Here is a 16073-nt window from a genome sequence, read left to right as displayed (position 1 = left end):
TGTAAGACATGAAAAAATAATCAGAAGCATTTCTAAATTATCAGGGGTTAATGGAGACAGAGTCGGGGGCCAGGGAGAAAGATGAGGGGCTGATACCAAGGGCTCAAGTAGAAAGAAAACATTTTGAAAAAGATGATGATAACAGATGTACAGATGTGTTTTGATACAATGGATATGTGTGGGTTGTGATAAGAGCTGTAAGAGCCCCGATAAAATAAAATTTTTTAAAAAGTCATTATATAAATATGACTTGAAAAATCAACTAATTAAAACAGCCAGCCAAATGGAATTCTGATAACATCAACCTCTTTCCTTCTCTCCTGTTTTCTCCCAACTCCTCGGCATTCTGTGGACTTTAGCTCTCCTCTCCCATCCAGGTGAAAAATCATACCTCAATAGCAGAAGTAAAGTCATTTGAAGATGTCAATAAATATTAGCCCTTTTTAACTTCTACTAAGGGTACTCATATTTACATGATATAGTCTATGGTCTATAAAAAGTTCATGGTTAGACCTTGACTTCTAAACTAAACATTGATGGTGGAAGAAATTTCTAATTATATGCTTCCACAAACACCACAGCCAAGACAACCCTGTAGAATAGTTCTAGTTTGCAAATGATGGGGTTTCCATGAGTCCAAATTGAATGGAAGGAAATGTACATAAATCATTTAACACGCTGTTTGTTCAAAGGGAAAAAAATGTTTTTCAAAAGAAAAACAAATTCTAACCAGTTCCTTTCACTTTCCCTTCATCCCACGAATTCCTCAAAATTCTTACTTTTTACCAGTTTTTGTTTTGCTTTATCCTCTAGACCAGTGGTTTTCAACTTTCCTAATGCCGCCACCCTTTAATACAGCTCCTCATGTTGTGGTGACAACTCCAACCACAAAATTATTTTCACTGTTATTTCATAACTGTCATTTTGCTACTGTTATGAATCGGGAGAACCCTGTGAAAGGGTTGTTTGACCCCCGAAGGGGTTGTGACCCACAGGTTGAGAATTGCTGCTCTAGACACACTGGCCTCTTTACTCTTCTGAAACCTATCAAGTTTCTATATGAGATCTTGACTCATTCTTGAATATTCTTTTCTCAGATGTTCTAGAACTCCCTCGTGTAAAGTCTCTGCCTAAATCTCCACTGAGCTTTGAACTCTCCCTGATTTCCTTGTGTAAAATAACTAAACTTTACACAAAGCATCTTTTGTATTGCTTCCTTAAACAGCACATTTAATTTCTTGTTTTGGGGACTTGTACTTCCCTTTTGATTTGCTCCTTGGAAAAGGTGATCTTTCCATTTATCCATTTGATGCTTCTTGTGGTCAATTTTCATTGTATGTTTAATAAGGGATTTCTACTATCATCTTACTTTATAGTTCACATGCACACATATTTTATGCATTTTTGTAAACATCATTTCTTCTTTGGGATTGAGGATGGCTTCATTTTATTTCTGGATTAAACAGGCAGAGTCCAAGGGTCCACATCACCGAGAACCTGAGAGACTTGGGTGTCGGCTGAGGAGAGGCACTGATCTGGACAGAAAATGGTATCCTTACTATTTTCTGATCCTGGCGTGTGGTAACCTGTTAACATCTTTATTAAGCCCCTTCAAGTATCACCATTGCCATTGAGTTCTGTGCAGCTTTTCAACAGATTATTGGATGCAGCAGAAAAACAGAATGAGTGTCCCGGGAGAAATTGTTGGTGTCATCCTAGGGTAAAAGACGGGGAGAGTAGAGACTTGTTTGATTTCTGCCTGTGACAACCAACCTTGTGCCGGTGTGCAGTTGGATTCACCTTTTCCCTAGTACTCTACTTTGCTAAGCTCAACATCCATTACAATGGCCACATCGAACTCACCGATAATGCTCATGACTATGGAGCCTTATTACTGAAGCTTACAACTATAAACCAGGGTCAGGGACATTAGTGATATAGTTCTTTTGTTTATAGTGCCTCATCTCAACCTTGCTTTTAGGTATGGCTCTCTCTCAGATCCTTAGTCCGAATGGTCATTTGTGGGGTTAAGGGAAGAGGGGTTCCCCACAAATCATCACAAGTCTGGTAGGCGCAATTATACAACGATAATAAGTAAGGATTATAGTAAAGTCATAGAGAGCATGAGAGTTAGAGGAGAGATTGGAATAAATGGAGTCAGACACAATTCATGGTAGCATTGTTCAACTCAGCCCCGCTTGATGGTCCTCGTGGGAGGAACCCAGCCACAAGAGCAGGAGCAGCCTCAGGGACTGAGAACCGGGGAGCCTCTCCTGGCCCGAGAGCCAGAGAGGGCCCCAGGAAACCAGGACCGGGGAGAGCCTCCGGGGTGAGAGCCTTTCTTTATTGTCAACCATGCACTATATCACTTTAGGGAGACATGATTATATAATCACCCATCACAGGAAGGGGCAGTATAATAGGCATACGCATTGTAGGAAGGGGATCTATGATAGGCATAAGCGTAACAGGAAGGGGATGAGCTAGGGGTGTGCCCATAGGAATGGGAAGGTCTAGGGGTATACATGTGACAAGATGGGTGGACCCTAGATTCATGATGGCAGCCTAATGTTGGTCATCCTTGGGTGGGTTTGACCTCTCTGGTGTCTCCTACAAGGAAACAGACAACTACTATCATTATCAGAAGGGGTGGGCCCTACTTGTTGTGGGAGAAACAGTGGTGTCTGCTTGGTCTAGAGAACTGATAACTCTCAGGGAGAATGACCCCCAATCAACTCCTGATGACCTCCAAGTGTACAGTCATTCTCAAGCAGCTAAGTCTAGCATGTATTTGGAGGAGACAGCTTGAGAGAAATCCTTCTGTTTTCCACAGTCATTAAGATCCTAGAGGTGTCAATGGCAAATGGCAAACTGTCCTTCAGGTCTGAGATAGTCAGGAGGATTACTACTTACAAAGCAGTCGGAGATAATTTCATTCCTTTATTGTGTGGTGTTTATTATCCGAGTCTTCACAGGTGTCCACAAATGTCATTTTTATCTTTCAATAATACTAAATGTGTGCTTTGCATCCTTGAATGATGCATCTTTATAATCAGTTTTATTAATGTTGATGCTCAGTGGAGATATGTGTGCTAACAAAGGCATAATAGAAAAATATGAACACATTCAATCTAAAGACAAGTTTGGTTTGCTCTATGCAGCACAGGCCTATAAATATCAGGAGCCACAAGATTATAGTGACACTTTCTTATATTATGGAGAAGTGGAAATTCAATCAGGTCACTCTGACAGGGGGAACAACAGTTACATCTATGGTACATAATGTATGGTAAACATAAATGCAAATGGGTGTATCTGACTTCCTCTGGCTTCCTTATTGCCACAAGGCAAGGGATCAGTAAGATCCACAATCCATCCTTCTTTACCTATTCTGACACCAACCATTCTACCCACACCACCATATATCCACGTTGGGTTTTATCATTTGTTTCAATGACAACACAGGGCTTACAGACAATAGAGGTTTATTAGGGAAGTTAAGAGATCACCAAAAGTCAGCATCAGCTAGCAGTAAGAATACAGTCATTGATTGGTCTCTTGTTTCAGCAGCCAATTCTCTCTCTGGTTCTCAGACTCATGGCCACATGGTCCCTTTGCCTTTGCCTCTAGGAAGTCAGCCTGCTTGTTGCTTTGTCTCACAGATTCTTAGTTTCAAGCCAGAAGAGGAGAAGGTACCCCATAGTCTCAGCACCAATCTCCTGATTCTTCATGCTATTGTCACAGGTGCATCTGCACTTCAGAGATCTTGGACTTGCTCTCCCATGGTCCTTCTCTCTATGGCCTCAATGGCTCTTGAAGAATGAGGAATGGCTTTTCTAAAGGTGTGATTGTCTTTCAGCAGACCATTCCCAAAAGGAAGACAGAGGATGTTATCTTAAACACACCCTTTAGTAAAATCTTAAAGATGTCCCAAAGAAAACATAACGTGTGGCTTGGTTCACATCCCCTTCTAAGAGAGAGCCTAAAGATGCCTCCAAGGAACAGAGGGTGACTTGATTCACAGCCTCTACTAATTCTCCACTCAACGCCATCTAGTCCAGTCCGACTCACAGTGCCGCTACAGAGTCAGGTTTGAGTCTCACCCTTAACCCTGCACAGTAGAGAATGCCCTCCTAAAATGGATTATAACAATAGGTGTAGAGTCCAGAATTATAATTCATTGTGCAGGGAGTTATGGCTGAAAGGGCTATATTGATTGACTACTTTTTATAATGTACTTTTTTTTCTCGCACAATGAATTTTATTTTTCGTGTTGGCCTGTTTAGTTCCCTTATTTATATATATGTACACAATTGACATAAGAGTAAGACCATTTCTCAATAAGCAGGTTTCTTTTTGAAATCAACAATCTTAATCTGTTCCTTAAAAGGAAGCTAGCCCATAAGGGAAATTAAAAAAAAAAACATACACTTATATTATGACATTATCTAAATATTCATTTATTTCCCCAAGGAATTTTTAATTTCCTTACAAGCAGATGTGTAAAATATTCTGATAAAATATAAATATAGTTTTCCAATAAATACCTTTTGTGGTTTCATGGAAGCTTAATTTATAAACACAGTAATGGTGTTAAAAAATATATATTTATATGATAAATAATACTGAATTTGTCTCCTCTTAATGTGTGTAATAATCTTGTTTATCAGCATGTAGAGTAATATCAAGCACTGTGTCCCACACAATCATTAATAAAACATAAAACTCAGTTGATATATAAATTAACTTTTCATGTTAGATAATCATACAAATTTCTGATATTAAAAAAATTTTACTATGCTGGCATTGTGTTATTACCTATGTTAGTATTATATTGAATGCATCCTAGATTGTGTCTGAATGTATGCCAGCCTTATTTTAAAACTAAAGTTATAAATATTACTGCTTACAGAATTTAACACAAGTCTTTAAGGAAATATTATGGAGTTAAATTATAGCTTGACAGAATTAAATACATTTGTTGATTTTCTTGAATTCTTTCATTTTAATAATTCCTGTTAATTATAATTGAAGTTACCATTGATGTTTACCTGGACATTTGCAAGAGCTTATCATTGTCAATGTATCATGGCTAAAAGTATTGTTGCCTCTCCTAGATGGAGTGGTTGAATCCATAGATATGAATGTTCAATATGATTCAAACTTCATTAGAGACTTGTTATCAATTAATAGAATCCATTATTATTCAGTAGCCACTTATTTTGCATCTCGTTGCATACTGAGTGAATGTAGCAAGAGTTAGATTTCACAGCTCATCTCTACCTATTGTTTATTAGAAAGAAATATTACTTTCTTATGAGATTTTCTAAGATTAGTGATTTCAATAATTCAAGAGGGGGCCATAGGAGACAAATATCAATTAATATGTTGAAGTCCTACAGTTCTAATAACTTACCCTTGAGCATGGGCACCTTTCCACTCCTCCTTAAATATTATTTCTAGCCAACATATTCTCATGAACTGGAATTGATAAACATTTCATTTTGTGTCCTGCCAATTCCCTTCCACTGTGATGTTCACTCTTCCTTACATCTAGTCTGCTTAGTACTTGTCTTTGCTTAGACAACTTGTGTTCCAGATTGTTCATGATCTAAGTATGTGCTGCCTTTGTATATTGGGTAGTTCATCTCTGCTTCCTTTCACAAATTTATTTTTCCTTAAAACTGTTTTGTGTTCCAGATGATTGTGAAGATCAAGATCTTCTTTCAGACCTCATTTCAGAAACATTGGAGGGATAATGCATGGGGCACAGACAGATGGAGAAAAATATAACACCTTGGAAAATATAGTTGTGCTGTGTGTGTGTGTGTGTGTGTGTATGATTTTTGTAGAATCAACTTATTTTCATTTTACCCCTAAAGCAGATTCTCACACACAAACATGTTCTATGCAGTTGCATATTAGGTGAATATAACATGAGCCACAACTGAACAACTAGAGTTCTCTTCAGCAAGAGAGGCTGAGTAGACTTTCTTTGGGACAAACAGACTTTTTTCATCAGTAAAAAAAGGATTCCCACCTGAGATTCCTTTCCCAAATGAGGCAAATCATCACTAAGGTGTGTGACAGAGTCAGTGCAGAGTAGGAGAAAACCAAGGAGAGCCCCATTTATGTGGGAGCATGGACATCATCTTTAAATGTACACACAATATATCATCAACCCCAAAATCTTGGGGAAAAATCAATACATCCTCAGAAAATGATAAAAAGAAGAAACGTGTTTTACTTTTATAACTTATCTCATTACAAAAAGGCCAAAATTCATATGAAAAATATAATTTGGAGTGTTTAGAATTAATTTTAATGTGAAATTAATGATATTGTTACACTTTGCAGTATATTCAGATATCATGATACTTTTCTTTAATTCCTGGAGTACAGTCTTCTTATTCTTATTTAATTTAAAAGTCAGATATTTAGTTCTTTGAACCTCTACCAACGTTTCATGGAAACATTTTCAGTTACTTGAAAGTCAATGCTAATTTTTGAGATACATATGTCACCAGGGACAAATAACCTAATTTAGATGAATTTTGATTCAAATATTCATTTAAAATTCAAGGTTGACTTAAATCAAATGTGAAAGCCTCAAACTTTGGTTAGCTTTGTTCATTACATTTATGTAATGAATATATGTCTTTGTATTTGTTCTCTTTGGTTTGGATTAGAAACAGACTTCTTACATTTGGAAAACGGTTTCCATGTTGACTTTACTGCTGGTGCAAAGATTGCTCTACAGCAGTGGTTCATAGCCTTTGTAATGCCGTGACCCTTTAATACAGTTCCTCATGTTGTGGTGACCCCAAAACCATAAAATTATTTTTGTTGCTACTTCATAACTGTCATTTTGCTACTGTTATGAATCGGGAGCGACTCCTGTGAAAGGGTCGTTTGACCCGCAAAGGGGTCACGACCCACAAGTTGAGAACCACTGCTCTACAGGCTTGCCACTCTGATGTGAGATGTCAAGGCCCAACCATTATCTTGTGCAGTCATTGCCTCATGGTTGTTTGGAATAGAATGGTATCTTATTAAACACTGCAGTAGATTATCAGGTTTCTATAGTCTAGGCTGTTGATGAATACACTGCTTGGTATTCTTTATTGAAGAGAAAAATAAATGGGGCACATTACTTATACATAATGTTCAGTATTGAATTTCAATTTCAAAATTATTATTGATGCCCTAACTCCTGTGGCTATGAATATGACATTATTTGTAAATAGAGATTGTCATTACTCTTTTAAAGTAGGGTGGGTCCTAACGCTAATCCCTGTAATGGCTTGAAAAAAGTGCAGCGCAGGCACATCCTTGTGAGGGGAGCATATCAACTGAAGCCATGTGAAGATGGTTGGAGATGAATCCACAAGTCCAGAAACAGCAATGATTGCTAGCTGTTTCTAGAAGCTGCAAGAGACAAAGAAAGACTTTTCCTTCTGAGCTGACATCATACCTTCAAACTATTAGTCCGCAGAATTCTGAGAAAATATATTTCTCTTGTTTAAAGTCATCGACTGTTAGTTTTTTTGTCTACTGGAGTTATTAGAGAAAACAGGGGTTTACGGGTTGAAAGAATACCAGGTGAAATGCGTCTGCAAACTGAAGCTTACATTAGTCTATGCCAAGAAAGTTGGAAGAACGCTACCAGGTGAAACAGCTGGAAGGAATGTGTATTTGTGCCTGTACCAAAGAAAATTGACCCCCCAAAACGTGGAAATGATCAAACATTATCATTAATATCACATGAAATTAAATTTTTGCTACAGTTAATTCAAAAACAGATGCAGTTGTACATAGACAAAGAAGCTGCTAGAAAATTAAGCCTGATTCAGAAAAGGAATTGCACCAAGAGATATCATTGCTGAAATCAAGTGGATTTGGGTTGAAAAAAGACAATGTCAGAGAGATCTTTATTTTTATTTTATTGACTGTGCGAGGACTGTGTGACTGATAACAGACTATGGATCCATGGTGAAAAGTGAGACTTCCAGGACCTTGCTTGTCTTCATGGATAATTTGAACACATTCCAAGAAATAGTCACTCCATCAGAGCAAATGGATACTGTGTGGATTAAAGTCAGAATATGTTGTATCCTTTCACAATACTTTTTCAATATTTATGCTGAACAAATGAGAATCTGAACTATGTGAAGAAGAGGGTGATTCACAAATGGAAAAGAGCTCATTGATAACATGCAGTATGCAGGTGGCACCACTTTGTTAGCTAAGTGAGGACTTGAGGCACTTACCAATGAAACCAAGACGAAAGTCTTCAGAAGAGGCTGACAGCTCAGTGTAAAGAAAAACACATTTCATCACGAGACTCATAGACAACGTCGTGATACATAGAGAAAAGACCAAAGTGGCCAAGGATTTCCTTATACTTGGATCCACCACCAATGCTGATCGGAAAGAAAAAAAAAGTCAAAAATCAAATTACTTTTTGCATTAGGCAAATATACTTCAGAAGATCTATTTAAAGTCTTAAAAGGTACAAATATCACTTTGAATACTAACTAGGCCTGTCCCAGTCATGGTTTCTTGTATCCATGTAAAGCCTGGGTAATGAAAAAGGAAGACGGAACAATAGTAAGTACATTTTCATGATGGTGCGAATCAAGGTTGTATCCTTTCACCAAATGTGTTCAATCTGTATGCTCTGCTCTATTATGATCTGAGGACATCAGCATCAAGACGGCATTTACAACCAATACTATGCGGTTGACACAATCTTGCTTGTAGAAAATGAAGAGGATTTGCAGTACTTGCTGATGAAAATCCAGGAGGTGCTCCTTATGTATCAATGACAGCTCAGTGTAAAGAAACATGAAGTTCTCACAGCTAGTCCAATAGGTCACATCATGCTAAATGAAGAAACGTTTGAAATGCCAAGGATTTCACCTTGCTTGGATTCACAATCAAGGCTTAGGAAGCCAGCAGTCAAGAGACTGAATGATGCATTGCATTGGGTAACTCTTCTGCACAAGACCTCGTCAAAATGTTGAAAATCAAAAATATTACTTTGAGGAATGAGGTGACCCTGACCTAAGCCATGATATTTTCAATTGCGTCTGATGCTTGAGAGTGTTGGATATTGAATAAAGGCTGACGAATGGATGCATCTGAATCATGATGCTGATGAAGATTATTGTAAGCATTATGGAATGTCAAAAGAACAACAAAAATGACTGGCTTAGAAGTACTGCCAGAAGGCTCCTTAGAAGCAAGGATTGGGAAACTTTCTTTCAAGCACTTTGGGCATGTTATGAAAGACCAGCCTCAGGAGAAAAGTAGCAGAGCATCTAAGACAGAGGAAGACTCTCAGTATGATGGTGTTTGCATCAGTATGATGCAAACAGTGTTTGCAGCAGTGGGATCAAACATAAGAATAATTGTGAGGATGAAACAGGATCAACCTGTAGTAGTTATGAATCATAAGTTAGAGGACATCTAAAACAACATCCCCATGTATTCATTGATTCAAATTACCCAGTACCAGCAGTAGAATTATATATACTTAACTCTTGTTTTCTTGTCTGTTTGAAAAAGGTACACAATATTTGTGTTTGGGTGATTTTTGGGGGGGTAGATATTCTGTTTTTACTTTAAGCATTTTTCTATCAATACAAACATTCATAATACTAAAGAAAACCATAAGCCTAACAGATTTTCAATAAAGGAAGAATGTGAGTATACTGTTCATATTCTTAATTCCCCTTTAAACCAAAAGTTCCACATGAGCTTGAGGACATGTAAATGTATGTTTCTGGGCCAGTTCCATGCTTTGTCTATCTCCCGAGATTACTGTTCTTGTTCTTGTGCCACTGAGCTTCTAGATTTTTTTAGATCATGTATAAAAAGGAACGTCCCTAGGATTTTCTTGACTATAATATTTCCAGACGGAATGTTTTTCTGTGGAAATGCTGCATGTATATGAACTAAACCTCTTGATTAATAGCAAAGGATTTGCCTATGCTCTGTCAGGTATGTTCAGTGTATATTTCCATTTTCATAGTTTCAGTTCTAAAATGGGTGTAATGTAGTGTTTCCTGAGAAGGTGGCAACTGTCGTGCACAGGTAATCTTTTGCATTGTTCCACAAATGAGGTATTCTTAATCTAATTTCTTCAGTTTCTGAAATTACACAGTTTAATTGATCTTTCCTTCATGTTATAAGATTTTTTAAATAAGTTGATAATAAGGTTTTAACAAGTTAATGCATGTTATACATTTTCTGAAATATAGCGTTCCCTCTTCTTCTGTTATTGGCTAATTCTTATTTTTCAATTTGTATTCCTACATTGTTGTGTTAGTCTGGGTTTGGAGAAAGTGTTATATTAAGAAAACATCCCCGCCCAGTTGAGATCAAGCCAATAAATCTGATATTAGCCCATATGTCCAGTACCAATTTATACATTCCTCTTCAGACTCACGTAACACATGCAATGATGCTGAATGCAGGAAGACCACAAGCCAGTGGATGGAAAGCCTTTTGGATCCAGTAACAATGAAAGCATCTCAGTGCTGGCATGGGTCTCCATGTGATCCCTCCAGCTCCAGGGCGGGTTTTAGCAGAAGTCCATGAATCTTGTCACCAGGAATACTAAGCAGAGAGTGTCTGTCTGGATGTGGCCTCCAATCAGCTTTTTATATCCGTGGTGCCCCCAAATGAGGTTAAAGCTGTGACTTCATTGACAGCCTTGACTGCACCCCTACCCAAGTCGAACAGATTATGTAACTTCCACAATTGTTCACCTCTGTCATTCACTACAATCGATGTTTCAAGGATTATTTTTTAATTACTATTCTGTCATTCTTTGTATGGTGTTTTCTTTATTCTTGACCCAAAATGCTTTGTTAAAAATATGTCCTATCTTTAAATGATTCTCATTATAGCTATTGGAGTTCCCACATGATCTCAAATAAAATTATGCAAATTTAAAAATTGCATTTTAACTCTGTACCAGATTTCAGTATTATATACTAGAGAATGCATTTTACTTAAATGTTCTTTTGACTTCAGAACTCAATATTTGCTAAGGCTGCAGACTTGACTGTTTACTTGGATATAATATTTATTTGGATCTGACTTAGATATGAGTGAATACTAGCTTCTTTAAAAATAGATAAAAATATATTTTTATTGCTATGCTTCACTTCTCTTTTAAATGTGTAAAATTTTAAATTTGTGTAAAATTTCTTTTAAATATGTGTAAAATTTGGAAATTTTTTCAGCTTCACAAAATAAAAGGATTTGGAAATAATCTATTTCTTAGTTTAATTAATCTTTTTTTCTGGCTTTCTTTTCTTTTCTTTTTTTTAAATCATTTTTAGGGGCTAATGCAAGTTTAATTAATCTTATAGAAGATGAATATGTAAGAATAACCCCAGTATAACCAAAATATCCATAACTTATCTGTTGGCTTACATGCAGTTGTGATGCTGAAAAATATGCCAGAGGCATTTCAAACACCAGGAAAACCAACTATGGTGAAGAGCCTGAAATGAAGGTTCCAGAGTAAGGTAGATTAGGAAGAAGGACCTGGACTTCCACTACTAAAAATGTTAGCTTGAGAAAATCTTAGGAGTGTCTGGCGACAGGAGTGCTGTGGGATGATGCCAGTGGAAGATCCCCTGAGGCTGGAAAACACTTCAAGTATGACGGAGGAAGAGCTGTCTCCTCAAAGAAGGGCCATCCTTAATGGTGTCATCCTTAATGAAATAAAGCTGGCAGGACAAACATTTGCCGAAGTGGACTGAAAATGACACGAACATCTCCAAGTGTCCATTAATAATAATGGGAGTATAAATCTTGAAAAACGCTACATTTTCAATAATAAAACGCTTGATGATAGCTATCCAAAGGATTGGTGAGATGAAATTAGCTATTGCCTATTTCAAGACAGAAAATTGAAAATTTGTCAGGAATGGCAAATGGAAGAAGATTGGCATCATAATCGTTGTCAGAAAAGTTCAAGATCCAGCCTGACACCCAATGATGTTAATGAGAAGATAATATTCATACATCAACAAAACAGTTCCTATAACAAAATCCTTTTAACCAAGAGCAATCCACATAATTTTTCTCAGAAAGGATTCCTTGTGTAAAATAAGGAAACCAATAGTTTTTTTTATGGCAGTTGTGCCTTTTAGAAACTTAGTGCCTATTGCTGTCTTTGACAGGTAAGAGATAGCAAGTGAGATGTATTATGAGTCATTTGGAATGGAAACATAATTATTTGAGTGGGTTCATAGGTATAAGCAGATGTCCAAATTCACCTAATTGCATATTTAAAATGTGTCATTTATTTTACACAGAACAATTTTATACCAATAATGTCATTAAAAAGTTTATATGAAAGTGGTCATTGAGCTCTTCTTTTTATTTTTAATATCTAAAATAAACAACTGTTTCTCTTGTTTTTACAACATAAAATGAAAAAACGTACATTAACTTTAATACATAATTTATTGCTCTTATTTACTATATATAGAATTTCATGAGATTGAAAAGTATATTTTAAATATACAAAAACTAAAGATCAGATCATTTAGACAATTAGTATAGTGAAATATCATCTATAATATCATAAGGCACCACAAAATCCCCAGAAGCTGAATCTTGTTCATATCTATAATAGCATCTACAGATTTTTCAGGTGAGTATATATTACTGAGTCCTATACTATATCTATTTTTAGAAAATGTAGAGAATTGCATTAAAGCATAGAAATATGTGGAAAATGTTATAGCAAAGCAGGATCGAACACTATTTATGAAACACTTAAGACCACAGGCTGGCTTCTTCCTCTCACATCACCTCCACTCTTGCTTTTTCTCTTTCAGTTTTCTCTCCCTCTGTCATCCATTTCCTATTTCACTTTTACCTTTTTCCTTCTCCCCATCTGTCTTATTTTTTCCCTGTCATTTCCTCTCTTACTTCCTGTCAAAGGTGTGCAGAAGATTTCAGTTTAGAAGAAATCTCCAGGTGTTAATGTAATATTAGTCAGGATATTTCAATAGATTAGTGCAATTCATTTGTCTTTGCCAAAAATGTAGACGATATTACCATCCAGCCAACTGGAAGAGATTTATCTCGCTATTTTTAAAATAATTTGGGGGGGCTTTTACAGTTTTTATAACAATCCATACATCAATTGTACTAAGCGTATTTGTACATATGTTGCCATCATCATTTTCTAAAGCATTTACTAGCTATTTGAGCCCTTGGTGTCAGCTACTCTTTTTTACCTCCTTCCCCCATTCTTCCACCCTCTAACTCTTGATAAATATAAATTATTATTTTCATATCTTACCCTGACTGCTTACTCTCTTTTCACCATGTTTCTGATATTCATTCCCCACCCTCCTCTTTTCCCTCCACCTTCCCTCCACCGTCCTGGAATCACTACTCACATTTCTGTTCCTGAGGGGATTTACCTGACCTGGATTCCATGTGTCATGGATTCTTATGTGTACCAGTGTACATGTTTAAGTCTAGCCAGAACTCAAAAGCAGGACTGGGGTCATGATAGTGGGGGGTGAGGAAGCCTCAAAGAACCAGAGGAATATTGTGTGCTTCATCGGTGCTGTACTGCACCCTGGTTGACTCATCCCTTCCTTGTGACCCTTCTGTGAGGGGTTAATTGAAGCAGCCACATGGAGACCCCTGCCAACACTGAAATGCTTACATGTTCACTGATTTGGCTGTCCTCCTGCAGTCGGCATCATAGTGTGTGGTTTGTAAGGCGGAGGAGGACTTTGTGGATTGGTGTTGGACATATGGGTTAATGTTGAACTTGTGGGCTTGGGCAGCACTGGGTAGGGATGTTTTCTTGATGCGCACTTACCCTTTCTATAAAACTCTCTCTTATACATGCCTTTGTGTGCCTTTGTTTCTCTAAAGTACGCAGCCTAACACAGTATGGGTCAGCAAACTTGACAACATCTAAGAACACCAGCACTTTTAAGTGGGCACACAGACGCACGGGAGATGAAATCAGGAGGGTACTCGCTGGAGCTCCAGTACGTATGTTCACATGTTTCTTTCAAACAATACTTGGCAAAGCCACTCTTTTTGATCACTGAATGACTGGATGAAAGTATTACACTTGCTTTAGTCTTGCTATGGTGCCTTTAAAACATAGGTCACATAAAGACAGTGGCTTTTAAGGGAACCTGTTGGGAAAATAAAATTCAAACAGAGATTTTAGCTCAGAAGTTTGTGGTGTTTATTCTTTGAATAATCTTAATTGATTTTCTCAAAAGACAGAGGATCATCACACGGACTTATTCTGCAGAAGTTTTAAGAAACTGAAGAACTGAATAATATTTTCTGCATGTGGGGGAAGGAGTTCCTTTTTTTTTTTTTCCACATTGGGAATTGTCTCTGTTGTGTTTTGTTATTGTTAGTAGAATTCTTGACTCTCTGTTACAAATCTTTCTATGCATTTTTAGTACATGAAACCTAGGTTGTGTGAATCTACAGAGTCAACAATTAGAATAAGAGTTCCCAGGGGATATGTCAGGGAAGGGAGGGGGGAACGGGAAGTTGATAGCAAGAACTATAAGAAGAAATATGTTTTGAAAATGATTGTGATAGTGATTATACAACACTGCTTGATATGACCAAACTATTCAATAGTATGATGTCCAGATGATGACCTAATAAAATGATTTGAAAGAAAAAATGCTTCAAAAGATGCTTTTCAACATTTTAATACACCTGCTCATTCTTCCACAGTAGCAAAGCCTGTACTCTGAGAATTTTGTTGGGAAACCTTACCCATTCATACTCAGCAATCATTTTGGGCTTTCAGAATTATATTTGTTACTGAAACTCAAATAATTTTTTAAAAGAACAAACACATTTTAAATCCAAAATGATGTGTAACAAAATTAAGATTTTGAAGTAGTATAAATAGAAAACTTAATTTTGACAAGGACTGTTAGAGAGAAGGCAGCCATTCCCTCAAGGTTGTATTATCCTAGATTGTGGTCCTGCAGAGAAACAATCAGTTCACATATTGTTGTTTGTTTATTTTATAAGAAATGTTTATATAAGGTTTTGTAGCAATCCTTTTGATTTACCACAAAAATAATATTGGCTATAAAACTGTATATGGTAGAGAAGAATGAATGCATATAATAGCACTATATAAAGTTTTAAATGATAAAAACGATGAGAATTATTCACACATGAAATATTCACACACATGAAATAACATCTTAAATATAATATAAATTACATATTAAATGTTAATCTGGACACTGATTATGTCAATTGATTTGAAAAGAAAACTTACTTAAACACATAAGGCCATTTGACTCACATCACAATGCTTTACCTTTTTGTTTTTAATCATTTTTTTAGGGGCTCATACAACTCTTATCACAAGCCATACATATATCAATTGTGTAAAGCACATTTGTACATCCATTGCCCTCATCATTCTCAGAACATTTCCTCTCCACTTAAGCCCCTGGCATTAGGTCCTCATTTTTCAATGCTCTACATTTTTAATAGACATGTGAGAACAGAAAAAATATAGCATGTTATAAATCAGTTACAATTTATTGATTGTTGCTGTTAGGGACCATCAAGTCAGGTTTGATTGATAGTGATCATATGTATAATAGAAAATAATTACCCAGTTCTGTGCCATTCTTATGGCATTTGTTATGATTAAGCTGAATGTCGTAGGCAGGATGTCACTCTATCTTCATGAGTGCCTTTCTTTTTCCACTGACCCTTTATGTTATCAAGAATGATATCCTTTCCAGGGCACTGATTCTTCCTTACGACATGGCCTTGTATGTTAAAGGAAGTCTCATCACCATCAATTCTGAGTCATTCTGCCTGCACGTCCTCAAAATGTTCTTATTCATTTATGAGATAGCCCATTGTGTTTTCAATATTGTTCATTAACACCATGATTCAATGCTGCTAATTCCTTGGTTTTCCTTATTCATTTTCCAGCTTTCCCATGCATATGAACTGATTAAAAATACCATGGCTTGGATCAGGAGAAAGTCCGTTCTGAAAATGACACG

This window comes from Echinops telfairi, unplaced genomic scaffold (genome assembly GCF_000313985.2).
Source record: "Echinops telfairi isolate 266 unplaced genomic scaffold, ASM31398v2 ScPeMD7_7468;HRSCAF=8506_0, whole genome shotgun sequence".
NCBI lineage: Eukaryota > Metazoa > Chordata > Mammalia > Afrosoricida > Tenrecidae > Echinops > Echinops telfairi.
The sequence above is the reverse complement of the archived record's forward strand: the minus strand, read 5'-3'. Positions refer to the sequence as shown.